Source organism: Monodelphis domestica, chromosome 6, assembly GCF_027887165.1.
Source record: "Monodelphis domestica isolate mMonDom1 chromosome 6, mMonDom1.pri, whole genome shotgun sequence".
NCBI lineage: Eukaryota > Metazoa > Chordata > Mammalia > Didelphimorphia > Didelphidae > Monodelphis > Monodelphis domestica.
Genome location: NC_077232.1, coordinates 11,868,852 through 11,884,660, shown reverse-complemented (window position 1 = coordinate 11,884,660; position 15,809 = coordinate 11,868,852). Strand labels below are relative to the sequence as shown.

The window sequence follows — 15,809 nt, the reverse complement described above, 5'->3', positions numbered from 1 at the left end:
CCATCAACAATATTCAATCACAGGACATCTAGTTGGCATAGTGGATCTCTCTCTGGTGCTGGTCTAGAGACAGGAAGACCCGCTTTCAAATTCAGCCTCAGGCACTATTAGTAGCCTTGTTACCCTAAGCAAGTCACTTCACCCTGTTTGCCTCAGTTTCCTCATCTGTCAAAATCGCTGGAGAAAGAAATCGCAAACTGCTCCAATATCTTTGCCAAGAAAATCCCCAATAGGGCAGGAGGAGTCAGACACGACTGAAAAACAAAATTCCAGATGCCACAACTTGTTTAGCCATTCACCGATTCATGGGCATCCCTTCACTTTCCAAATCTGTTATCACCAAAAAAAGAAAACTGCTAGGAATATTTTTGCACGAATGGGTCCTTTTTCCTTTTATTTTCCTTTTAAAATCTCTTTGGGATAGAGACCCAGCTGTGGTATAGCTATGTCCAAAAGTAGGCCCAGTTTTGTTCTCCTTCGGACTTAGTTGCACGTCGCTCTCCAGAATGCTTGGACCAGTTCCCAAGTGGTGGCGTGCTTTCTAAGCACATCGTGCAGAGAGGGAGCCGTTTCACTCTGGTCAGGAGGCCTTCGAGCCCCTCTGGGCCCACTGGGGCTGGGGCTGAGGAGGGTGATGAGCCCACAGGCTCTGTCCCACCCACATGCTAACTCTCAGGCCACTCAGGGCCACCAGCTCTCTTCTGGGTCTTGGGACACAGCCCTGAGGAGGCTGGAGCCAATGAATCATTCGTGCCTCTGTGGAATTGCTGTCATCTGATAACTGGCCTGTTTTCCTACCCAGGAACCCCCCAAACGCCTCCCTGAGACCAGTACAGAGTCAGGACTCCTCTTCAGTTTTTTTATTTGGCAAACGTTAAGGGCCTGCTATGTAGGGGCTTAGCATGGACAGTCCAGAATCCTCCGAGTACCTACCTGGGGAGGAAAGATGGGAGCCAAAGAAGGGGTTCTAGCAGGGATTCTCTGGGCCTCCTGGGTATATCGTCTGGCTTCCCAGGCCTTTGGGGTCCTCTCCTCAGATCTTTCTCAGCTCAGACATTCCGTGTTTTGTGATTCTTTGCTGACCTGACAGTCTACATCCTCCAGGCGCTGACGTTCCATGTTCTAAGTTCCCCCTCAGCTCCGACATCCTGTGTCCTGTGAGGCTCCAGTGACCCTCGGAGCCCCGTGCCGATGCCCTAGCCGAGGAGATGAATGATGGCCAGGAATTCCTACTGGGGTACGTTTTGTTTTTCTTCTTGGGGGATGTGTGTTCTGATTCCTCTGGACCATGGGCTTTGGACACTGAGGGCCTGGGTTCAAAGCATCTCTCCCTGAGGCTCACTAGCTCTATAACCCAGACATCCCCCTTCTGGGCCTCAGTTTCCCCATCTGTAAAATGGCATGGACAACTCCTGAGCTCTTTTCGAGCTCTTCCCTGGGCCTCAGTTTCCCGAGCAGGGGGATGGGGCGAGGGCTGACCTCTGACCCTTTGTCTGGTCTCTTCCCGGCTGCTCTCCAGAATGATTAACCCCAAACTGGAACAGAATGGTTGGCTGGGGTGGGGGCACAGAGGCCCCTGTTTTGTTTTGTTTTTCTGTTTCGTGAAGGCCCCTTCAAGGACTGAACTGGTGGCCCTGTGCTGGCTTACCCCATTGGAATGTAAGCACCTTGAGGGCAGGGACTGCCTTCCTTCTTCTTGGTATCTTTATTCCCTGCCGTGTGCCAAGTACCGTGCTAAGGGCTAAGGATATGAAGTAAAAAAACAGGCTAGTAGGGGAGGTGGTGTGCCAACAATTAAGTACAAAGTGGACCGAGGCAGGATAATTTGGGAGCAGTTTTAGAGGGAAGGTGCTGAGATAAAGGAGGTCTGAGAAAGGCTTCTTATAGAAGACAGAAATCCAGCTGAGGCTTGAAGGAAGCCGGGGCAGCCAAGAGGCAGAGATGAAGAGGGAGAGCCTTCCAGGCACAGGGGACAAGCTGGGCAAATGCTTGTAGGCTGGAAATGGAGTCTTGGGGCTGAGTAACAGCGAGGAGGCCAGGGGCACTGAATCACAGATTGGAGGGGAGTCAGGTCTGAGGAGACCCCAAAGCAGGAATGGTAAGCCTGAATAAAGGTTTGTCCCCTGCTGGTCCCTTCCATCATTTCCCAAGTCGGGGATGCCCTTGGCCATGAGAAGAGTTTTACAGTGTTGCCTAAGGCTCAGGGATGTGGTGACTTGGCCTTTGTCAGTAGGTTTCAGAGGCTGGTAAGCCTGGCAAAAGCCTGTAAGTCTCTGGATGTCAATACGAGGGGTGACACAACCGTGAGAGTCTTGAGGGATAATAAATATGGGAAGCAAAGGAAGGGAAGATCCCAAATCTTTTTTTTAAAACCCTCACCTTCCATCTTGGAATCAATACTGTGTGCTGGTTCCAAGGCAGAAGAGTGGAAAGGGCTAGGCAAGGGGGGTGAAGTGACTTGTCCAGGGTCATGCAGCTGGGAAGTGTCTAAAGCCAGAAGAACCCAAATCTTGGGTAGGCAAAACTTCTCAGATCTTATGAAGAGGGGGATGCACCCCAAACTGCCAGCTTACACGCCTCCTCTCCTGTCTGCCTTTCTGAGGGTAAACTGAGGACATCTCCAATGAGATCATCTATAGGAAATAAAGGAGCTTTTGCAAAAATATTCAGTCATAGGCCACATCCTCCCCTCTCACAACTGATGGAAAGAAGTTGAGAACAGGAGATCCCAGGATGCCTCTTGTTTGTGGATTATGAAAAAGCACTTAATTGGGTGGAACAAAACGCTGCCCTAAAGGCTATTACCCAGCAGGCCATTTGGGGATTCTTTGGAAGTTATAACAACAGAAATAACCCTATTCAGTGACCCTCTGATCATAATTATCAGGTGAGACATAAAGCACAGAGATAAATGCTTGTGGAAGTATCGGACGCTGCGATGGAGGAGATCCAGCCCAGGGGCCGGGGAAGGGAGGGATTTCCTGCGGTTGGCCAAGTGCTTCAGACCATCCTGTTTGTGGCGGGCATCGTGTAGATGGAATCAAGGCCCCAAACATCTCAGAGCTTCCTGGAAGAGGCAAGGAATCACCCAGAGTCTGGCCTGCCCATTCATAGGAGAACGACCAATAGATGGAGAATGCCTGTTAGCCAGATTTAAATATGTATCTAGAAAGGATTTCCCATCGAGTTTGTCCAGCTGTGCGTGTGGTAGAGAGATATATAATATACTATGATAATATGATAAAATGTTATTTCACGGATAAAATATAGCAACATATTATGTCTCTCTGAACGTTACATAGTCCATGTAATAGATAAGATATCATCTGTCATATTGTGAGCTAGAGTAATATATTGAATATATACTATCTGCTAATAGTAGAGTCTATGTTAATTATATTCTACATTAATAAGATATTCCATTTATATTATAGAGGAGATGCTATGGTGATATCATAATGGATCCCATCTAGTATATCTTTGTGAATCTGGGACAGACAGTGCAGATGGACATAAGCTGAGCCCCGGGTTCAAAGGGAGGAGGTTTCCTTTTGCTTTTACTGACTGTGAGCTTCTTCCCATAACAGCAAAAGCCCATCTCTCGAATACAAACATTTTTCTGGAGTCACCATATAACGGGGAGTCCCAGTGCACTCCTGCCTCGGAAGCCCTAGGGATGAGGCCATTGGGGAGAGGAGGTAGAGACAAGGGCGATCACAGGGCAGATGGACGATGAGGAGCTCTGAAAGACTGCGATCAAGGGTGTGAGAGGGGTGAGAGGGTGGGATGACAGCCAGATGGCCAGAGAGAAGACAGGAAGTCTCCAGATCTCTGACTGGACCCCTTGGGGTAAACTTTGGGGAAGAGGGAGATGGAAGTCCTACAGGTCGGGCGGGCCGATGCATCGCTATCTGCATGGATCATCGGAGAGAACCCCCGCATCGATGAGATTCTGGTTCTGGTTGGGTGTTTCCAAAGTGTCATGGGATGTCTTGGGAAATGGGGCTCCCCATCACCAAAGCAGGTTGTAGTAGGGAGTCTATACCAATGTAGATTTTTTTTGGGTTGTTCTGAATGGGACAAACTCCAACAAACATGACCATCTCCATATAAAAAGAACCAAAAAGTATGAAACTCGGAATCTCATTCTGCACAGCTTGGCTTTTAAAAATACATGCACTAAATGCAGCATGTTCCTTCAGGCTGTCTCTCAGGGATTTGTATCTGCTCTGGGCTGCCCCGACAGCCCCTTCGGGCCCTTCGGACTCTGTGATTCGGTGATGATTGATCATTAGCGATGGAGATTTTAATTTTTGTTGTCCAGATGAGAAATGAGTTCGACTCGGCATTGACAAGGTAGATGGGCGAGGGCTGGCTCGCCTGGGGGAAATTGGACAGAATCGTCATTGTAGCATTGAAGCTGGTCTTTTTCACACTAATAATCTCCCAGTGATTCTTTCTGGTGACAGAACATTCCTATCTCTGAAAAATCAAAATTGCTGGTGACCCAAAGGGTGAAGGAGGGGAGAGCAGGGGGGGTGTAAGCCGCTCACAGCCTGTAACTGCTGCCACCGCCTCATAATGTCGCTGACATTGGCCGCGTCTCGAATGAGATTGTGAAAGAAGGAGGTCGCTCGTATGGGCAGGATGAAGAATCGGGACTGTTTGGCCCAAGGGCTGAGCTGGGATTTACAGAATATCAAAATACAAAAGGGAGAAGGAGGAAGAACTCTGACATAATGCATATGTAGGATATTAGAGGATATGTAGGAGGGAAGACATACATGGCCACAAGCGACACAAGATGAGAAGTGTGAATGGCATGGCGGCTGTGCCAACACGAGCAGCTCCCTTATCATTGCATTATTCTCCGTCCTCTGTTCTGAGGTCCCTCCCTCTCAGCTTTGACAGTCTGTGTTTTATGTTCTCAGCTCCTTCCCAATTGGGACATTCTAGACTCTGTGTTCTAGAATCCCACCCCACCCTGCCACTCTGGATTCTATGTTCTAGCCCCCTCCTAACCCTGATATTCTGGATTATATTTTCTAAGCTCTCCCTCAAACTTGGCACTCTAGATTCTATGGTCTAGAAGAATTTCCCAATGTTGACGTTCTAGAGCCAGTGTTCTAGACTACCACCCCACTTGGATGCTCTAAATTCTATGTCCTAATCCTAACCATCGAAATTCTGTTCTAAACTCTCCTCAAACCTGCCACGCTAGATCCTGTGATCTAGAGTCATCCCCCAACATTGACATTTTCTAGAGTAGATGCTTTAGACTCCCACCGAACTCAGATGGTCTAGAGTCTATGTTCTAGGCTCCTCCCAACCCTGATAGTCTAGATTCTAGAATCCATGCTCACTTTTAACTTTGACATTTCTAGATGCTATGTTCTAAGCTCTCTCCCAACTCTGACTTCTATGTCCCATCTTCTGTCCTCAGCGTGACGGGGCCAAAGGGCCCATACTCCTACTCTATCAGCTTGTTTGGCTGATGCACCCTCTTTCTTGGAAGGATGATAGGGGGATGCTTCTGGGAGGAGTGAAGATAGGTAAAGGATGTGGCTGGGAGAGATTAGAGAGCGCAGGCAGACGTTCTATAACTAGTCCCGGTTAGCTAACCATACGGCTGGGAGGAGGGTTTTGGTTGGCTGTGTATCCAGAACTGTAGGCATCTTCAAAAAAGAACTAGTTGTCAGAATCTGTGACCGCCTCTGCTTCACTGCTGTCTGGGGGAGCGCAGTTGCAGGGTAGGGAGAAAAGCTTGAGGCCATCTGGCCCCGACAAATAGGGCCCCTTTCGTTTGTTCTAGGTGAAAGGGATGGGGGCCTCATCACCTGGAGAACAGAGAGGTCAACGTGAGAGAATTTGGGCTCTCAGCATCCCAGAGTCCAGGTTCTGGGCCAGCCCATCCAGTCGTAACGCCCCAAGGGTCAGAGTGACCTTCCAGACCCCAGACAGAAATGACTGGGTTAAGGACTCATCTGGCAGATGCTACTTTTGAAGAGAACTTAGAACCAACTGTGAAGAACCAAACTAAGTTCTGAGTCTCTTCCCCTGGAGACGGAGGTGGTTTTAAGGTGGAACGTGCCCCTGTGGCACCAGGGAATACTTGCGGCTTGTTCTGGCTACCTCTTGGAAGCCACCTGGAATTAGCTGGTTAAATGGAAAAGGGGTCCTAGTCACTGGCCCCTGCCAATGGGAGGAGCCCATCCAGAGGGGCTCCATCCAATTAGGACAGTAAAGAGGATGCAGGGAGGAATCCCAGAGCTCCTTGACAGCGCTCTCAGGGCAGCCCCATGATGAGCTGGCCTCTGAGGGCCCGAAGGTCAGAGTTAGAAGACCCATTCCAGCCCCTCGATTTTACAGATGAGGAAACAGAGGCCTCCAAAGGGAAGGTGACTTGCCCAAAGTCACCCAGTAAGTGAGTGGCAAAGTTGGGTTGATCCACCATCCCCAGCCTTCCCTTCTTCCACTTCCCCACACCTGCTCTCATCTGGTGTCAAACTGAGGAAATCCAGAAAAGTTATTCATCGCGTAATAATAATAGAGGCAGCTGTGGCTTAGTGACCTGGAGTCAGAAAGACCCGAGTTCAAATCCAGCCTCATACAATTCTAGCTGGGTGACCCTGGGCAAGTCACTTAACCTCTGGTTGCCTGACAGAAAAGATCTGCTGGAGAAGGAAATGGCAAAGGACTGCGGTATCCTTGCCAAGAAAACCCTATGGGTAGCTATGGCCCTTGGGGCCACAAAGAGTTGGAGATGGCTGCACAACAAGAAATAGCAACAAGCCCAGCTCACATTTATCGGATGTCTTAAGACGTACCAAGCACTTCATATGGGCCATCTCATTGGACCTCCGAGGCCCTGGGAGACAGGTGATGCAGGGTGGTTCCTCCAGGTGTTTCCATTGCCTTCACCCAAAGGAGAGGAGCTCTAATGGAGGAGCATCAGGCATGGTGAGGGAATGCCCAGTCCTGGCACCTCTGAAGTCAAAGGACGCGGTGCCCACCTACTAGCAAGGTCAGCGTCCAGAGGGTGTTTTCTGCCTCTTTGGGGCCATTGTATTGATTGGGTGCCAGGCTGTGCCAGAAGGGGGCGCCAGAAGTCTCTGAATCCCAAGGTGCATCGTTCCCTTTGGCTTTGGAGAGGGGGGTCAATTGGGAGAAAGATCTAGCTCAGGGATGGGGGTGGGTAGAAGGGAACAATTCTCTTTTATACCGATCCCCCTTCCTCCCCAACCAAGGACCAGATCCAAAGCCACAGCCATCTTGTGTTAGATTTGGAAGGAACGATGGCATCCTGAACTGGGCATAGAATGGAAAGAAGACTTGGAGTCAAGAGAACATGGCTTCACATCTCATCTGTTACAGCTTGTGTGACCTTAGACAAGTCACTTCCCGTCACTGGTCTTCAGTTTCCTTCTCTGTAAACTGAGAAGGTTGGATGAAATGATCTGTCAAGTCCCTCTCAGCTCTAAATCCTATGCATCTCTGGAAGGAACTTTAGAGCTGAGAAGAGTCTTAGAACATAGAACAAAATGTGAGCTGGGAGGGACCTTAGAACATAGGATATGCGAGCTGGGAAGGACATAGAGTATCAGGAAGACCCAAGTTCAAATCCAGCCTCAGACACTTACTACCTGGGTGACCTTGGGTGAGTCACTTTACCCTGCTTGCCTCCATTTCCTCATCTGTAAAATAATCTGGGAAAGGAAATGGCAAACCACTCCAGCATCTTTGCCAAGAAAACCCCAAATGGGATCTATGAGGAATTAGAAACAACTCAACAACAATGCTCCCATTTCCCTTAGGAGCAAAGGTGCCATGCCTGAGGTTCTACAGTTCCTTAGAGAAAGGGCCAGGACTAGAACCCAGCTCCCTGGACTCCTGGCTTTGAGCTTTCAGTAGAGACAGTATGCTCCTTGAGGCCAGGGACTGGGGGGTGATTTTGTTGGTGTTGTTTTGATTTTGCCTGCCTAGTACTGGCTCAAAGCAGACGCCATAAGTAGGTGTTTGTCCAATGAGTGAGTTCAGAGTCCTCTTCAACCTCCCATGCCAGGTGTAGACGCTTTCACTTAGTCACTGAGAAGGGGGAAGGGAGAGGAGCCTGCAGGGAACAAATGTTCGGCTGGGCTGAGTGCCTCAGCCGGAGGAACGAGAGGGAAGATCTAAACCATTTATCTCCCGGCGGGGGCCATTTAGGAGACGGGTTCTTGGAGACAGGTGAGGAGAGAGCTCATTAGTGATAACAAGGCAGGCAGTGGGAAAGGCAGATTCCAGATCCCCCAATCCTGTTCTGTCCCCAGTGCTCAGATTAAAAAGCTACGAATGCCAGGCAAGAGGCAGCTGCAGTTTAATGGGCGATCCCTGGGTCTGGAGCCCGAACCAGAGGATGTGGGTTCTAAACCTCCCACTGCTACTCATGCCCTGTGTAACCTTGGGCAATAATACCAAACCCCAAGCCAGTCTCGGTTTCCTCATCTGTTAAATGAGAGGGGCTGATCTGGATGTACTCCGAGGCCCCCAAAGCTCTAAATCCATGATCCAAAGGACCTTGGCTTCCTCTGGAAAACGAGGCAATTGGATGAGCTGATTTGCAAGGCCATTGAATATGAGATTCTCAGAGCAGACGGGTTTCGGTTGCCATCTGGTCCAACATGTCCCTGACCAGGAATCACTGCCTACACATCCCTAACAAGTCAGCACGCAGCTTGTGCTTGGAGAGGGCTTTCAGACATTTTTCAATAGTGTCTGACTCTCCATGACCCCATTTGGGGCTTCCTTGGCAGAGATACTGGCTTGGTTTGCCATTTCCTTCTCTGGCTCATTTGACAGATAAGGAAACTGAGGCAAACAGCATGAAGTGACTTGCCCAGGGTCACACAGATAGTTTGCCATTTCCTTCTCTAGCTCACTTTACAGATGAGGAAACAAAGGCAAAAGAGGTGAAGTGACTTGCCCAGAGTCACACAGATAGTTTGCCATTTCCTTCTCCAGCTCACTTTACAGATGAGGAAACAAAGGCAAAAGAGGTGAAGTGACTTGCCCAGAGTCACACAGATAGTTTGCCATTTCCTTCTCCAGCTCACTTTACAGATGAGGAAACAAAGGCAAAAGAGGTGAAGTGACTTGCCCAGAGTCACACAGATAGTTTGCCATTTCCTTCTCCAGCTCACTTTACAGATGAGGAAACAAAGGCAAAAGAGGTGAAGTGACTTGCCCAGAGTCACACAGATAGTTTGCCATTTCCTTCTCCAGCTCACTTTACAGATGAGGAAACAAAGGCAAAAGAGGTGAAGTGACTTGCCCAGAGTCACACAGATAGTTTGCCATTTCCTTCTCCAGCTCACTTTACAGATGAGGAAACAAAGGCAAAAGAGGTGAAGTGACTTGCCCAGGATCACACAGCTAGGAAGTGTCTGAGGCCAGATTTGAACTCGGAAAGAGGAGTCTTTCCTGATTGGATCCATGGGTACTCTTTCCACCTTGCTGCCCAGCAGAGGCAAATTTAGGGAAAGGAAATCCTTGATCTCTGGGGCTGCCCATTCCACTCTGAGCTAGCTCTCATTGGTAGAAAGTTGGTTGGTTGTTTTCAGCTGAAGTCGGCCTCTCTGTGACCTTCATAATTCATCCCTCCTGGCTCTGTCCTCTGGGCACAAGCAGAACAAGTGTGATGCCTCTTCCACATGATGGCCCTTGTCATGCCCCATCTCCCCACTCGCCTCCTCCCAGGTCTTCTCTCGACCAAACATCCCTAATTCCATCAGACATCCATGACATGTCCTCAAGGCTCCTCATCAGAAGACACTGCAATACAGTGGCAAGGGCATCGCGGTTGGAAGGGGGAATCTTGACCCTGCTGCCTACCATCTTGTGATCTTGGACAAGGGCAACCAGGTGGTGTGGTGGATAGCGTGCCGGGCCTGGGGTCAGGAAGATTCATCTTCCTGAGTTCAAATCTGACCTCAGACACTTACTGGCTGTGTGACCCTGGGCAAGTCATTTAATCCTGCTTGCTCCAGTTTCCTCATCTACAAAGTGAGTTGGAGAAGGAAAAGGCAAACAGTCCAGTATCTTTGCCAGAAAAGTCCAAATAGGGGTCATGAAGAGTCAGACACAGCTGAAACAAGTGGATGACAAGAAGCCTTCCCAATACGATCAGGAGTGAAGCCAGGATTCATTGCTATTTAATATTGAATTAGAAATGCTAGCTAGAGCAATAAGAGGAGGAGGAGGAGGAGGAGGAGGAGGAGGAGGAGGAGGAGGAGGAGGAGGAGGAGAAGAAGAAGAAGGAGGAGGAGAAGAAGGAGAAGAAGGAGAAGAAGGAGGAGGAGAAGGAGAAGGAGGAGGAAGAGGAGGAGGAGAAGGAGAAGAAGGAGGAGGAGGAGGAGGAGGAGGAGAAGAAGAAGAAGGAGGAGGAGAAGGAGGAGAAGAAGGAGAAGAAGAAGGAGGAGAAGGAGAAGAAGAAGGAGGAGGAGAAGAAGGAGAAGAAGGAGGAGGAGAAGGAGAAGGAGGAGGAGAAGGAGGAGGAAGAGGAGGAGGAGAAGGAGAAGAAGAAGGAGGAGGAGGAGGAGGAGGAGAAGGAGAAGAAGGAGAAGAAGGAGAAGAAGGAGGAGGAGAAGGAGAAGGAGGAGGAAGAGGAGGAGGAGAAGGAGAAGAAGGAGGAGGAGGAAGAGGAGGAGGAGAAGGAGAAGAAGGAGGAGGAGGAGGAGGAGAAGGAGAAGAAGAAGAAGGAGGAGGAGAAGGAGGAGAAGAAGGAGAAGAAGAAGGAGGAGGAGAAGAAGGAGAAGAAGGAGGAGGAGAAGGAGGAGGAAGAGGAGGAGGAGAAGGAGAAGAAGAAGGAGGAGGAGGAGGAGGAGAAGGAGAAGAAGAAGGAGGAGGAGGAGGAGGAGGAGAAGGAGAAGGAGAAACAATGATCTTGGACAAGTCAACAATGAGTCAAGTTGGAAGCAGCTAGGTGGCTCAGTGAATTGAGAACCAGGCCTGGAGATGGGAAGTCTTGAGGTCGAATCTGGCCTCAGACTCTTCCTAGCTGTGTGACCCTGGACAAGTCACTTAATCCCCTTTAACTAGCCCTTACTGCTTTTCTGCCTTAGACCCAATACACGGTACTGATTCTAAGATGGAATGTAAGAAAATAAGGGTTTAAAACAACAACAATAAGTCAAGAAGCATTTATTAAATGCTAACAGTGTTCCAGGAACTCTGCTAATCCCTGTAAATAGAAATAGAAATAGAAAAATTGCAGTTCTCCAAGAGCTTATACTGTTTTGGAGGAAGATATTGCACAAAAGGGAGCTGAAAAGGGAGTGCCACGAGGAGTGAAGAAAAGAGCATCCCTGGTCCGGCCACTTCCTCAACATGGAGGCTCCAGGAAGAACTTGCCAATGAGAAGAGGCAGTCATAGGGTAGAACCAACTTCCTGGGAATGATGGAGAAGTCCGCAGAGCCAGGAGCTGACTGAAGGAATGAGCAAGGCTGGCATGGGCATTTCCTCCACATGGGGGTTCTTGGAAGAATTCACTGACTGGAAGAGGAGGCTCATGAGGTGGCGTGATCTTCCAAGGGAAAAGGCTGCTGGGAAAGAGATCAAATCCCTTCCTAGGTAGGCATCAGTCCCTCATCTGGAAGATGAGTTAATTGGATTATCTGATTCTGAAGATAACTCCCAGCTGTAAATAGAAGATCTTCCTGGCCCCTTCCAGCTCTAAATTTTATCACCACTCCTCTCTCTGGGTCTCAGTTTCCTCTTCTATTACATGTAGGAATTGATGTAATGATCCTGAAGTTTTCTTTTAGGACAAGTATTTCAGGGTTGGTTTGTTTGCTTTCTGAGACCTTGCCTTCTGTCTTAGAAGCAGGACGATGTATTGGTTCTAAGACAGAAGAGCAGTAAGGGCTAGGCAATGGGAATTGAGTGACTTGCCCAGGGTCACATAGCTAGGAAGTATCTGAGGCCAGATTTGAACTTGGGTTTTCCTGATTCTAGGCCATCTACCTGCCTCTGTTTTTGTTTTTAACTTTAATCTTCTGCCTTAGAAGCAATACTAAGTGGGGGCAGCTGGGTAGCTCAGTGGATTGAGAGCAAGGCCTAGAGACAAGAGGTCCTGGGTTCAACTCTGGCCTCAGATACTTCCCAGCTGTGTGACCCTGGATAAGTCATTTAACCCCCATTGCCTAGCTCTTACCACTCTTCTGCCTTGGGACTAATACACAGTATTGATTCTAAGGTCAGGGTTAAAAAAAAAAGAATCAATACTAAGTATTGTTTCCAAGGCAGAAGAACAGTTAGGGCTAGGCATTTGGGGTTAAGTGACTTGTCCAGGATCATACAGCTAGGAAGTATCTGATACCAGATTTGAACCCAGGACCTCCTGTCTCCAGGTCTGGTTCTCCATCTACTGCTTCAGGTTTTGTTTTTTTCCCATTCAATCTGAAACCTTGGATGGGTGGGACATTCAGGTTGTTATTGTTGTTTGAACTTTTTAGGGAGAAGGGCAGTAGTTCCTGGTGACTCCCTTGGGATCAGGACAGCCTGAGAAATGAAGGCAGGCTTGTAGTTGCACCGCCACATGCCCTGGCCCTCAAGGGGTCCCACAAGGACCCCCAGGGCCTCATTCCTACTCTGCTCCTTCCTGCTGAAGGGAATGTCGGAGGAGTCCAGGGACCCAGCTTGGCCGCTTTCTGCTGTTTAACCTTCCCGGCCTCAGTCTCTGCATCTATAAGATAAAAATAAAAGGACCCAAAGGGATAGTGATACCTCTCCTTCCTCCCAGGCTGCTTTGAGGATCAGAGGAGATAAGGTTGGTAAGAGGCTTTCGAAGCCTCAGAGCCTTCTACAAATGCTGAGGATTAAAGAATCAGATCCTTTTAAAAACCATCTTTGCCAAGCACTTTCCTCTTTATCCTGAAGCCTTTGCAGGCCAAGGAGCAGAGCCAGCGCCGGAGCCCTTGCTATCTTTCCAGTCCTTTTCCACCTTACTCACCCCCTGGGACCCTTAAACTCAACACTCCCTTTCTCCACTCCAGGCATTTTCCCTGACTCTCCTCTCTGCCTGGAACACACAGTTTCAATTCCTGGCTTCCTTCAAGGCCCAGCTGAAAGCCCACCTCTTCCAGGAAGCCTTCCCCCATTCCCCTCCATGCCAGCTTTATCCCTCTGAGATCACAGACCCGAGTCTAGAGCTCGTCTGTATGAAACTGCAGGCAGGCTGTCTCCTACTAGGCCATGAGCCCTTCAGAGCAGGGCCCGGCCTTCTTTGTATCCCTAGTGCCTAGCACATACAGCAGTTGCCTAATAAATGTCGGATCCAAGATCTCCAAGTCCCCCCCCCCCCATGAGGTGCTCTATACTCATGGGATAGAACCTCAGCCGGACCCTCGATGCCTCTGGGCAATCCTGTTCTACTTTTATGGCCCCTCATGTCAGCTGTTAACAAATTGCAGTTGGGGACTTTGCCCTTTTTAGAGAAGAAACAAAACAGCCAACGATGCTAAAAGCAACAGGCCTTATCTGGTGTGTTTTAGCCCATCCAAGGATGGCCTTAGGGCTTAATTTGAGATACCTAGAACCCAGGAGGTCATCAAATTATAGATCTGGAACTAGAAGGAACCTTGGAGGCCATCTAGACAAACCTGCCCTTTGTCACCGAGGAAACGTGGTCCCAGAGAGAAGAGGTGATTTGTCCAAGGTCACACAGCTAAGAAGCAAAAAAAGCCAGGATTCGTAACCGGGACCTTTAACTCCCAATCCAGGCAATTCTCTAGTGTGCCATGTAGGGAAAAAGAGGTCAAGGATCCAGAGAGATCCCAGACAGACAGACATACTTGGGCATCAAAGGGGCAGGAGGCAGCCCCAAATTTGCCAGCTGCAGCATCTAGGCCTTGGGCAAGATGATCTCAAGGCCATAGGAGGAGGAGAAGGGGGCCAGGATCGCTTTGGACCAAGTTCTTTCCTGTTATCTCACTCTGTCCTGCTCTGGAACACTCCCATTTCTGAAGAATGCCTCTGCTCATCTCCCCCTGTTAGGACCTTTTCTCCTATTGCTCTCTTGCATCTACTATGTATATGTCTCATCTATATATTATTTATATACATACTTTGCATCTATTCTAGCCACGCCTTGTCTGTGTCTATTTAAATGCACGTTGCCTTCTCCATTAGGCCATCGGCTGCTTGAGGGGAGGGGCTACTTTGCCTTGGCATGTGTGGCACTTAGAACACACTTAGCACATAGTTAGCACTTAATGAATCCTGGGAGAGTGCTCGATGTAGAAGAGGATAGAGGCTCTCAGGTTTACCTGATTGAGGGCTCTCACCCCTAGGCTGGAAGTTTCCACCTGGAAGAAAAAAGGGGAGGGTAGCCCAGGCAGAAGGGGGGGGGCATTTCTGGAGCACAAATATCCTGTTGTAAAAAAGAAAGGTCAAGGGGCAGCTAGGTGGCTCAGAGATGGGAGGTGATGGGTTCAAAGCTAGACACTTCCTAACTGTGTGACCTTGAACAAGTCATTTAACCCCAGTGCAGCACCTAGCCCTTACCACTCTTCTGCCTTGGAACCAATACACCATATTGATTCCAAGATGGAAGATAAAAAAAAAGGAAAAAGTCAGCTCTGCCTCTTCCTTCCCCCAAAACCAGGCTCTGGAGGACCACAATGACCTCAGACTGAATCAGACTGCCCTTGGTTCAAATCCTACCTCTGATATTTAACCACCTGTGTGAGCTTGGGCAAGTCACTGATATTGCCTGGGCCTTGCCTCACTGGTCAAAGGAAGGCTATGAACTGAGATGTCCTCAGAGGCCCCTTCCACCTTTACATCAATGAGCCTATGCTCTCTAAACTCTAGTTCCCTTCCGGCTCCATCATGCCTTCCTTCCCCAGGATCCCTCTACCTGCAATGCCTTTCTCCGCCGACCCCGAGCTGCCATTTTCCTACCCAATCTTGGAGGCCCAATTCAAAGGCTGCTGCCTCCTTCAAGAGGCCTTTCCTGGTCTTCCCAGGCTTCACCCAGAAGCACTCGTGAATCATTCCAGATTACTGAGTATGGGGGGGGGGGTGACATATCTTTCTCCTGACTCTAACTCTCGGAGGGCGGATTATGTTCCCCAACATCTAGCAGTTCTCTACAAACCGTAATGACTTCATAAGAGTTTATGCATTTGAACTGGATAATAACAACTCATCTCTAGGGGGATTTAAGCCTTGCAGAGCATTTTCTTCACAATGAGTCAGGGAGGGCAAGAATTGTTGTCTCCATTTCACAGATGGGGAAAGTGAGAAGAGTTCGTGTCCCAGGTGGGATTTGAGCCCATGTCTCCTGACTCCGAAGACTAGCCTTAACAATGATACTATCCCACTTTAAATTATATTTTACAGACCTAGAGTTGGAAGGTCCTGGGTTCAAAAGCTGCGTGACCCTGGGCAAGTCACTTGACTCCCATTGCCTAGCCCTTACTGTTCTTCTGCCTTGGAATCAATACATAGTATTAATTCTAAGACAGAAAGTAAGGATTTAAAAAAATAAATTCTATTTTACTCTTTAAAATAATAGGATCAGGATTAAAACAGACCCCAGGGATCATAAGATCACACATCTAGGGATGGTCAGAAGTCATGAATTCCAACACCTTCATTTTTACAGATAAAGAAACTGAGGCCCAAAGAGGAAAGTTATTTGTCCAAGGTAACACAGTCAGTATTGCCATAATTTGAAATTGGAGCTTTAGAATCTGATTCTGGCAGTCTTTCTGCTGTTCTATATGGAACTTCTAGAGAAACTTCTCATTTCTGACTTTCAAAATCC

General features: G+C 48.7%; 1 protein-coding gene across 2 annotated transcripts in view; it reads left to right on the top strand.

Moving 5' to 3' along the window:
• The first annotated feature begins 1,112 nt into the window (after window positions 1-1,112).
• DAGLA (diacylglycerol lipase alpha) overlaps window positions 1,113-15,809 on the top strand; it is an 81,732-nt gene continuing 67,035 nt past the window's right edge. Inside the window, exon 1 of one of the 2 annotated variants that reach the window (XM_056803573.1) lies at window positions 1,113-1,237. The gene's annotated coding sequence lies outside the window, so the exon portion shown is untranslated. The remainder of the gene's footprint in view (window positions 1,238-15,809) is intronic. The other variant, XM_056803574.1, reaches the window with a different exon arrangement.